We start from the raw sequence: 10,906 nt of genomic DNA on the forward strand, positions 1-10,906 counted from the left end.
TCATTCTGGTTGAGAAAACGTGCTCGAACATCTGCAACCGAGCCACAACAACTTATTGATGAAGATGACAACGTGCTCGACCATCTCACCGAGCTAAAGGCCATTCACGCGGTAACAAAATTGATGGTGCTAGTAAGTTTTCCCTTTGCTTGTCTTTCTAATTTGTACATCTGTTTGTGCGGTTTTAACTATAATTGTTATCTCTCCTTTTGCAGGCCATGCAGAAGAATCATATCGCTCACAAGCGTGTGTTGGAACTACGTAAAACCATACGGCGGGTCGTGGCAGAGGCCAATGCTAAGTTGGCCGAGCTACACACCGAAATAGCCCGACTCACCGGACTAGTCAACTCAGCTAAAGCAGATAAGCAGAAGGCTTCGGCCGAGTTGAAAGATAAATATATGCGCGAGCTGGCCAAGCTCGAGAAGAAGAAGGATGCAGAGATCGCCGGGCTGAAGAAGAGTTGGAAGATGTTGAAGATCGGGGTTATAAGGAAGGGGAGGCCACTTACATCCAACAATGTGAAGCTGCAAAAGACATATTCTTCAAATGCGGATAGAAGGCGGCTATGGCGAAGCTCGGTCATGGCCAAGAGACCGAGGACTTTTAGAACCCTCCTCCACATTTTATACCGAGCTATATGGCGGAGTATGCCAATGCCATTCAGCAAAAATTTCTTCAAGTCGGGGAGGAAGAGGAGGCATCCCCAGAGCCTGACGACACCCCGACTGTTACTACTGATCACGGTCTCCATACTGCTCCATTAGCTCAGGTTGAGCCACCAGTGGAAGACTTGGTTGAAAATGTGACCGAGCTACCTGCTGAAACCAGGTTATCGAGTGGTGCAGCTCGAGTTGACCTAGATGCAGATCTGGACGACCATTTTGCTTGATTCTTCAAATTTTCCTTTTCTCTTGGAAAGAATTTGTAACCGGGCTAAAGCCCCTCTTCTTGTAACTTTGTTTTTGAATCTTGAATGAAATCTTCTTCTTTCTGCTCGGTTTATTCCATACCTGTATTTATTTGTCAACTATAATTTGCATAAAGTTTAGCATTTTTTGTTCTGGCCGAGATACTTATCTCGGTCTTGGAACCTTGCACTCTGTTTGGTCATACCTGCCAACTCTCTTCAGCCTAGATCCTTATTTTGGCTGAAGAGAGATAAATGTTGGTTTTTCCTGCCAACCTCTTCAGCCTAGATCCTTATCTCGGCTGAATAGAAATAAATGTTGGTTAATCCTGCCAACCTTTTCAACCTAGATCCTTATCTCGGTTGAAGAGAGATAAATGTTGGTTATTCCTGCCAACCTCTTCAGCCTAGATCCTTATCTCGGCTAAAGAGAGCTTAAAGTCGGTTATTCTTACCAACCTAGAGCGAAGTGTTTGGTTGTTCCTGCCAAACTTCTTCATCCTGATCTCGGCTGAAAAGAGCTCAAAGTTGGTTATTCCTGCCAACCTAGAGCGAAGTGTTGGTTATTCCGGCCAACTATGATTTCATTGCCCCTAGGTCACTAAAACAACTCTTACAGAAGAAAAGAATTGTGCTGAAAAGGAAACTACTTGTTTTATTGAAAAAAGAAAAAATTACAAGTACTTTAATGAAAAGCTAAAAATAAAATAGTTTGAGATTGACAGTGTTCCGTGGCCTGGGAATAGCCTTGCTATCTCCGTCTTCCAAGTGATATATCCCTTTTTCCTGCTAAGACAATCACTTTGTATGGTCCTTCCCAATTAGGCCCTAACTTGCCATCTCTAGGGACCAGAGTGTTTCCCATTACTTTGCGCAGCACCCAATCTCCAATCTTGAATTGCCTCGGATATACTGTCTTGTTATATTTTTTAGATAACTCTTGCTGGTATGAGGCAATGTGAACCAGTGCTCTTTCTCTTCTCTCTTCTGCAAGGTCGAGTTCCAAGACTATGGCTTCTCCATTTAAATCTGGGTCAAAATTTTCACTTCTAATAATGGGAAGGCCAACTTCCAGTGGGATTACTGCTTCCATGCCATAGGCTAAGGAAAATGGTGTTTCTCTAGTTGACCGTCGAGGTGTGGTATAGTTAGCCCATAAAACATGAGGAATCTCCTCAGCCCACTTGCCTTTTGCTTTCTCCAGCCTTTTCTTCAATCCATCTAAGATGACTTTGTTTGATGCTTCCGCCTAGCCATTTGCTTGGGGGTATGCTAGTGTAGAATTGTAGAATTCTATCTTGTACTCCTCACAAAAACCTCTAAATATTTTGCCATCGAACTGAGTGCCGTTGTCAGATATTAGAGCCTTGGGTACGCCGAACCGAGTGATGATATTCTGCCAGACAAACTTCTTCACATCTTTCTCTTTTATTGAGGCGTGTGCTTCTGCTTCTACCCACTTTGTGAAGTAGTCTGTTGCTGCAAGAAAGAACTTTCTGTAGCCGGGTGCCGTTGGAAGTGGTCCTACTATGTCCAAGCCCCACATTGCGAAGGGCCATGGGCTAGTTAATGGAAGAAGCTCTCTGGCTGGCTGATGTATTTGGTGTGCGAACTTTTGGCATTTCTTGCACCTCTTGACATACTTTTCTGAATCTTCTTGCATGTATGGCCACCAATATCCTTGTGAAATTGCTCTGTAGGCCAATGATCTTCCCCCTTGGTGGCTTCCGCATACGCCTTCGTGTATCTCGAACAAGAATGCCTCGACCTTGCTAGGATGGACACATTTCAAGTAAGGTCCTATGAAGGATTTTTTGTACAAGGCCATTGATGGAGAGAGCCAAAATTGCTGTGACTTTGCTCTCATTTTGTTGGCCTCTTTCTTCTCCTCTGGTAAGACACCGTCTTTTAAGAATATTATAATGGGATTCATCCATGAAGGGCCTAGTTCAGCACAACATACCTCAGCTACTTCGGGTTCTTCAATGCTTGGTCTTGGTAGGAAGTCGATCAGTAATGGATGTGAGATGGATGTATTTGCCATCGAAGCAAAGCCTGCTAGGTGATCTGCTCTACTATTTTTTTCTCGGCTGATCTACTCTATCCGCACTACATTGAATTTCATGATTTCCTTTCTGACTAACTCTTGGTACTTAGCCATCCTTTCATCTTTTGCCTCGTAGTCGCCTGAAATCTAGTTTACTACCAGCTGGGAGTCACTGTAAACCATTAGCTCGGTGGCCTTCATGAAGAGTGCTGAATTTAGGCCTGCTACAATTGATTCATACTCTGCTTCATTGTTTGATGCTGGGAAGCCAAGGTTGACTGCTTGTTCCACTATCAGGCCATCTGGTGAGGTGAGGACTATGCCAAGTACTGCATCGTGCCTGTTGGATGCTCCATCCACGAAGAGTTTCCACATCTCTCCAACGAATAGCTTCCAGCAAGTAGATAGATTGGATGATGTTTTGGGATCATGAATGTTACCGGTGTTTTCCCCCAAGTCCATGCCGACTGTAGGTGTTGCATCTTCACTGTTAGACTACCTTAAATCTCTATTTTTTGATGAGTCCTCACTGGGAATGGCTTGGTTTGCCTCTTCCTTCCTTTCTTCAATTCAGTATGCCTTGGGATGTGGTTGGGCATCTTGTTTTGGGGGTTGCGCAGTTCCTGCCGCACTTTCCATCCCCTTTTCTGTTGTACCAACTGGACAGATGTGATGGCTTCCTAGTGTAAATTCAGCCACAAAGTTTTCCAGAGCTTGGGCTTTTATTGCGGTTCTGGGTTGAAACTTGATATCAAATTGTCCCAATTCCACCACCCACTTCAAGATTCGCCCAAAAAAGTTCACCCTCTCAAACAAAGGTTTTAATGGAAAAGCTGTTAGGACGATTATGGTGTGGGCGTGGAAGTAATGTAACAGCTTCCTTGAGGCCATCATCAAGGCTAAGGCCAGTTTTTCCAATGGCAGGTACCTGGTTTTTGTGCCGAGCAAGGTTTTGCTAACATAAAAGATGAGTAGATGTTAGATTCCTTCCGCTCTAACCAATACTACACTGACTACGTGCTGTGAAACTGCTAGGTAAAAAAAGAGCTCTTCTCCAGGTACTGGGGTTACTAGCAACGGTGGAAAGACATATACTCTTTTAGGCTTTCTAGGGCGTGATCGCATTCTTCATCCCACTCAAACTTGGCCTTCAATGCTTGGAAGAATGGTCGACATCTGTCTGATGACCGACTTATGAACCGGTTAAGTGCGGCAGCTAGGCCAGTGAGATACTGCACCTCTTTTACTATGTTGGGCCTCTCTAGATCCTTGATTGCTTTGATCTGAGAAGGGTCTACTTCTAGACCTCGGTTGGTCACCAAAAAGCCTAGGAATTTGCCTGATCCTACGCCGAATGCACACTTGGATGCATTTAGGCGCAACTTGTTCTTCTTCAGAATCTGGAACATTTCACCTAGGTCCCTAAGATGGTCTTTCTCATCCTTGCTTTTGACCACCATGTCATCTATATAAGCCTCCATTGTTCTACCTCAAACATCTTGGTGACCATCCATTGGAATGTTGCCCCTGCGTTTTTTAGGCCAAAGGGCATGACCTTGTAATAATACAATCCTCTAGGTGTTGTAAAGGATGTGACCTCCTGATCTGGTTCATACATAGCGATCTGATGGTAACCACTGTATGCATCAAGGAAGCTAAGTCGATTGTGTCCTGTCGTCAGGTCTACTAGTTGGTCTATCCGTGGTAGGGGAAAACTGTCCTTTGGGCATGCCTTGTTGACTGTTTTGTAGTCCACCCAGACACGTCATTTTTCGTTCTTCTTTGGCATTACTACGGTATTGGAGATCTACCTGGGATAGTGAACTTCTCTAATAGCTCCTGCCTCCAGCAAGTTTTCCACTTCTTCCGTCACTATCTCGGCATAGTGGAGTGCTGATCTACGAGTGCGCTGTATAACTGGTCTGGCAGTTGAGTGGACGTTCAGTTGGTGACAGATGAAGTTTGGGTCAATATCAGACATGTCATACAGTGTCTAGGTAAACACTTCGATGTTAGAGGTTAAGAATTCCATGACCTCTATTCTCTCAGTGCTGGACAAAGACTAGCTGAGCAAAAAGAACTTCTCTGGGTTCTTTTCATCTATTCTTACCTCCACCAAGTCTTCCACTGCCTTCTGATCAGCTGCCTTGCCGACATCCGCAAATAGTTCATTGCTTTCTGGCTCTTCAACAATCTGTACAAACCCTTTTGCAACGCGGCTGCCATTTACTGTAACAAAGCATTGTTTTGACATAATTTGATCTCCAAAGACCTCTTCAATTACTCCGGCTTTGTTGGGGAACCGCAATACTTGATGGTAGCTTGACGTTACCGATCGCATGGCGTGCAACTATGTCCTCCCCAAGATTATGTTGTAAGTGGAAGGAACTTTTAATACCCAGAATTCTACCTGTTTTGTCATGGTTCTTGCCTTGACTGGGAGGATTATCTTGCCCACTAGCCACTCTGGCATTGAGTTGAATCCGATTAGGGGAGATGTTGCAGGTGCCAAGTCTTTGTCCTCCAGTTTCAGTTGTTTGAAGGTTTCGTAATACATTATTTCACATGAGCTTCCTTGGTCAATCAAAATCCGCTTGATGTCGAAATTCTTGACGCGTAGAGTGACAACCAGTGCATCATTGTGAGGGCAGTATATCCTTGCTAAATCTTTGTCTAAAAAAGATATGACATTTGTGGCCTCTGTTCTCCCATTTTTGATGGTAGGTTATGCACTTAATACCTCCCTTAAGTGCTTAGCCTTTTTTATCATCCCCCTGAGCTCACATACCCGCTTAGGTTCGAATATCCCATGTATTACGTTAATTACGCCTTGAGGTTGAGTGTCGACCGGCATTCCATTTGGGTTATTGTGGTTCTGCGGGGCTGGCTGTGTCCCTCATTCTATGTACTGGTCCAGGTGCCCAACTGCCACTAACTTGTCCAAATACTGCCTCAACGGGGTGCAATTTTCAGTGCGGTGCCCCTTTTCATCATGGAAGGTGCACCGGGACCTCTCGTCATAGTCTTTTTGTGCCTCTCCCAACTTGGCTGGCCATCGGATGAAAGGTTCATTGCGTATCTCACTGAGAATCCGGTAGATTGGTTTTTTGAACACTGTGGTAATGGCAGTGCGAACTCTTAACCTCCTTTTGTCTGGGTCCTCTTTGTTAGCCCGCCTGCTTCGCCCATTCTTACTTGGTTGTTCTACCGTGTTGACTTTTGCTATAGTCTTTTTCTCTGGCACTACTGTTGTGCCAGATTTTGCTTTAGCACGGGCGCTATCTTCCTCCACGCGAATATGTTGGTGCACTTTCTCCATTAAGGCCTCCATCGTGAGGGATGGCGTCATAGTAATTGAGTCCCTCAATTTGTTACCGACTAGCAGGCCCCATTTGTATTGTGCAATGGCGAGGGTTGTAGGGCAATCCCCAATCTGGTTGAAGGTTTCCCAGTAGCGACTGTTGTAAGATCTCAACATCTCCTTGTCGCCCATGTCAATGGAGAGTAACTGATCGATCTCCACTGGTGTTTTACTGTTCATTCTGAACCTAGTCACGAACGCCTCTGCCAGTTGCGCCATGAGGCAATGCTGCCCTCTGGCAGCCTTTCGAACCAGGTTAACCCTAGGTCGCCAAGGCTGGATGGAAATAGGATGTACATTAGGGCCTCGTTGCGCTGGTATATTGCCATAACCTGGCGAAAGTGGCTTAAGTGCATGTAGGGGTCAGACTTCCCTTCATAAGTGGTGAATTTGGGCTAGTGGAAGCCTGAGGGTAGTGGTGCGTTCTCAATTGCCGGAACGAACTGCGAACTGTGTAACCTTGCTAATACTTTGTCTGCTAGTTCGTAAGCAAGGTGCGACATTGGCATTCCGACCTCGACGCTACCATGCGTCCGAGGGGCTAACCGCTGAAGGGCTGAAACTCTGTGCGGGTCGCGAGCCCTGGTGTCCTCCTTCCATCGGGCCCTCTCTTCAAGCACAGTTCGCAAGTCAGATGATCTAGGCAACTCCGTGTGCCTAAACGACGTTTGGTACGTGTGCGAGGGTCAATAGGTGCTTCCCTCAGTACACGACCTGTCAATTCTCGTTCTCTCAGACCTAGAGTAATGAGTCTTGGAAGTCCGCGATTGAGTGTCGCCTGTTCTAAGACTCCTACTTTCTTCTTGCGATGGTGTGGTATGCCTACCATGATCTTCCGAGTGGCGAGGGGGCGTGTTGCCTTTGAGCCCCTCTCCTGTCACCACCCTTTTTTCTTTTATCTGGCGCTTCATTGACTCCATGTCTGCCGCCATCCTCCTTATTAACTCGTCCTGCTCTTTCATGCGATCCTCCAGAACTTGAGGGACCATCCTCCGCCTTTGTCTTTTAGGGCTTTGAGAGCGACGGGGGCTGCCGCATCGTCTCCCCCTTGCATCTCTCCAGGGGTTTTGTCATTGGGGTTCCAAATCCACCATGGAAGGGATAGAAGGCAAACCTTCGCGCCTCCCACCCCCCTTCGAGGTTTGCCTATCGATAGCTGATTGCGGCAAATCTTCATTGTGCGCCATTGCTTCCAACTAGAGAGGAAAGCTTAATCAAGAGGTTTTGTTCTTTGTGAAGCTTCCCACAGACGGCGCCAATTGTACGAGCACGAAATAATGTTCTCGTATAATCCTGTTGATCAAGTTTACGCTCCTCCAAACGTCGTCACTTTATTCCCTGAAAACACAAACGTGAGATAGCCGGCGAGTGTGTGCCGGATACCTCTTCGATGCCTAAGTCAGCAAAATAGACAAATAGACAAAAGCTCTGTGTATTCCGAAAATCAAATTTATGTTACCTCTACATAGGTTATGTTGTGAGCTTTTATAGTTTTTGCCTGGCACAATCCTAGTTGGACTCTTATTCCTCTATGTAGAGTCCTCCTAGGAATCACACTCCTGAAAGATAATGTTTATCCTTCAACACCCCCCTCACTGCTTAAACCAAGTGAGATGGTTTTACCTCGGTTGGATGACAATATGACTGAGCTAACACTAGCCCTTTGGCATACTTAATCCAGCGCCTTCACATGCAACACATAGCTCGGCTCTTTGTTCACTTGTACCTCGATTTTGTCTATTGAGACCGAGCTAACTACAGCAAGCTTTGACTGAGCTAACAAGAGCAAGGTCCACCATAAGAAGCCCAAATACCTCGGCTCCGAATACTATGACCGAGCTAATTATCACCACTCCGACCGTGGTGACTGTAACCATATTTGGACCGAGCTAACACTAAGGTCCACTCGTTAAGCCCTTTCCACCATGGCCCATACTACGGCCTATTACTACGCCTGGGCGTAGCTCGGCCCTAATGCTCATAAAAACTCCCTCTCAATGACCACAACTGTACAGAAGTTACAAGGAAGACAACGACGGATTGTAATCTTTCTTTTTCACTAACATCAATATTATTCTTAACGATAAGAGTTCTCCTTGAGTAAAAATGGAATTACTTATTTTAGAGCTTCCAAAACAAAATCCACACATACAGACATACATCAATTATGAGTAAAAATAGCATAACGTGTTCCTCTATTTGTTATTCCTCTGCTATACTTATAGCGCTAGTATCCACGACAGTTATTAATACTAGTTTGTTAGCTTCAGCATCCACGACATAATCGTTGTCAATGATAGAAGCGAAATTTCTACTCAATAGCAATTGGTGGGGGAACTTTTCTTCTACAGATCACTGCAAGCTGTGGGGCATAACTTGCAATGGGGCAGGAAGTGTCACTCACATGGACCTTTCTGACTATTGTCCTTATGCTTATGTCTCCATTTTCTTTCCCAGAAAGCTTGAAAACATGAACTGGACATGCTTGCCAAATCTTGAAAATCTCAATCTCGACTTGTGTAACTTAACTGGAAGCATCCCTGAGGAAATTGGTTCTCTGTCAAAGCTCACCTGGCTTTCTCAATCTGCCAACTATCATCTTGAAGGTTTGCTACCTCTCACCTTGGGAAAGCTCACCCAACTAGTACGACTTCATATATTTAATACTACATCAGTGGTCTAATCCCTTCATGTATTGGTCAATTGATCAATTTGACTACTCTGGATCTCTCTTTAAATCATTTCAATGGTTCTATTCCTTCAAAAATAGGGAAGTTGAAGAATTTGGTTGAAATGAATATTAATGGTAACATCCTTAGTGGTCCAATCCCTTCATCTATTGGTCAATTCACCAATTTGACTACTCTGGATCTCTCGTTAGATCATTTCAATGGCTCCTTCCTCCAAAAATAGGAAAGCTAGAGAATTTGGTTAAAATGCATTTAGGTGGTAACAGCCTTTATGGTCTAATTCTTGTAGAAATAGGAGATTTGACACAATTGACTTACCTGAACATCAAAGATAACCTCTTTAAAGGTAAGATCCCATCTTCTATAGGTCAATTGATGAACTTGGAGTTTCTTGACATGTCTGCAAATCAAATTAACAACACCATACGCACTGAACCGGGGCATTTATCTAACCTTAGTCATCTCGATTTGTCATGGAACCAACTTTTAGGCCAGATATCAGTAATCAAAGTTCTCTGCAAACTTCAATAACTGGACCTCTCTCATAATTTGCTTAGTGGACTTATCCCAAAAGAGCTAGAACAATTTGAATTTTTGGATAACCTAAATTTGAGTGATAATTATTTGAATGGAACAATACCCACTGGACTTGCAAATTTGTTCAATTTAACGAAGTTAGATCTTTCCGACAATAATCTCTCCGGCGAAGTCTCGTCTAGTCTTTGCTATATAGATGATCTTGACCTGTCATACAATCGTCTGAAGTGTCAAATCCCACAATATATGTATGATAGTCCACTCCTATACGAAGCAAGAAATTGCTCTAAGAAAAAAATAGTAAAGTTTACTCTCATCATTTCTCTCCCTATCATGGTTTGCCTTGCCTTTCTTGCATTTGCATGTTTTCGTTGCTGTAAGGCCCAAACAAACAAAATTGAGGCAAGGGCAATGAAAAATGGGGATATTAGCTCAATATGGAATTATGATGGAAGAATTGCATACGAAGACATCATCAAGGCAATAGACGACTTTGACATTAGACATTGCATTGGAACTGGTGGTTATGGTAGCGTCTACAGAGCTTAGTTGCCATCTGGCAAAGTAATTGCATTGAAGAAACTCCATCGTTTGGAAGCAGAGGAGCCAGCTTTCGACAAGAGTTTCAGAAATGAGGTGCAAATGTTAACTAATGTAAGGCAACGAAACATAATAAAGCTTTATGGGTTCTGTTTGCACAACAGATGCATGTTCTTGGCGTATGAATACATGGAAAGGGGAAGTTTGTTTTGTTCCCTGAGAAGTAATGCTGATGCTGTTGAATTAGGATGGACTCTGAGGGTAAACATTGTTAAAGCAATAGCACATGCTCTATCCTATTTACATCATGATTGCACCCCACCTATTGTTCATCGGGATATATCAAGCAACAACATTCTATTGAACTCTAAATTGGAGGCTTTTGTTTTCGACTTTGGCACTACAAGATTGCTACATCCCGATTCATCGAATCAAACTGTTATTGCAAGCACTTATGGATATATCACTCCAGGTAGCAAAAAATACCTTTCCTTTTAACTTTTTTAAATAGAAAGTGTAGTTTATGGTCCAGAACTCGTTTACACCATAGTTGTGACTAAAAAGTGTGATGCTAATAGCTTTGGGGTGGTGGCACTGGAAACAATCATGGGAAGGCATCTGGGAGAACTACTCTCGTCAATGGAATCACGTCTACTCGAAACAGAATGCTAGCTGATGTCTTAGACCCGCGCCTTCCACTTCCAACTAATCCAATGGTTGTGGGGAACATTGTTCTAGTTGCTAGAATGGCAATTGCATGCTTGTGCTCTGAGCCGAGATTTCGTCCAACAATGTTGTGCATATCTCAAGAGTTTCAATCC

Source organism: Camellia sinensis, chromosome 3 (assembly GCF_055761805.1).
Source record: "Camellia sinensis isolate YWXY chromosome 3, ASM5576180v1, whole genome shotgun sequence".
NCBI classification, from domain to species: Eukaryota; Viridiplantae; Streptophyta; class Magnoliopsida; order Ericales; family Theaceae; genus Camellia; species Camellia sinensis.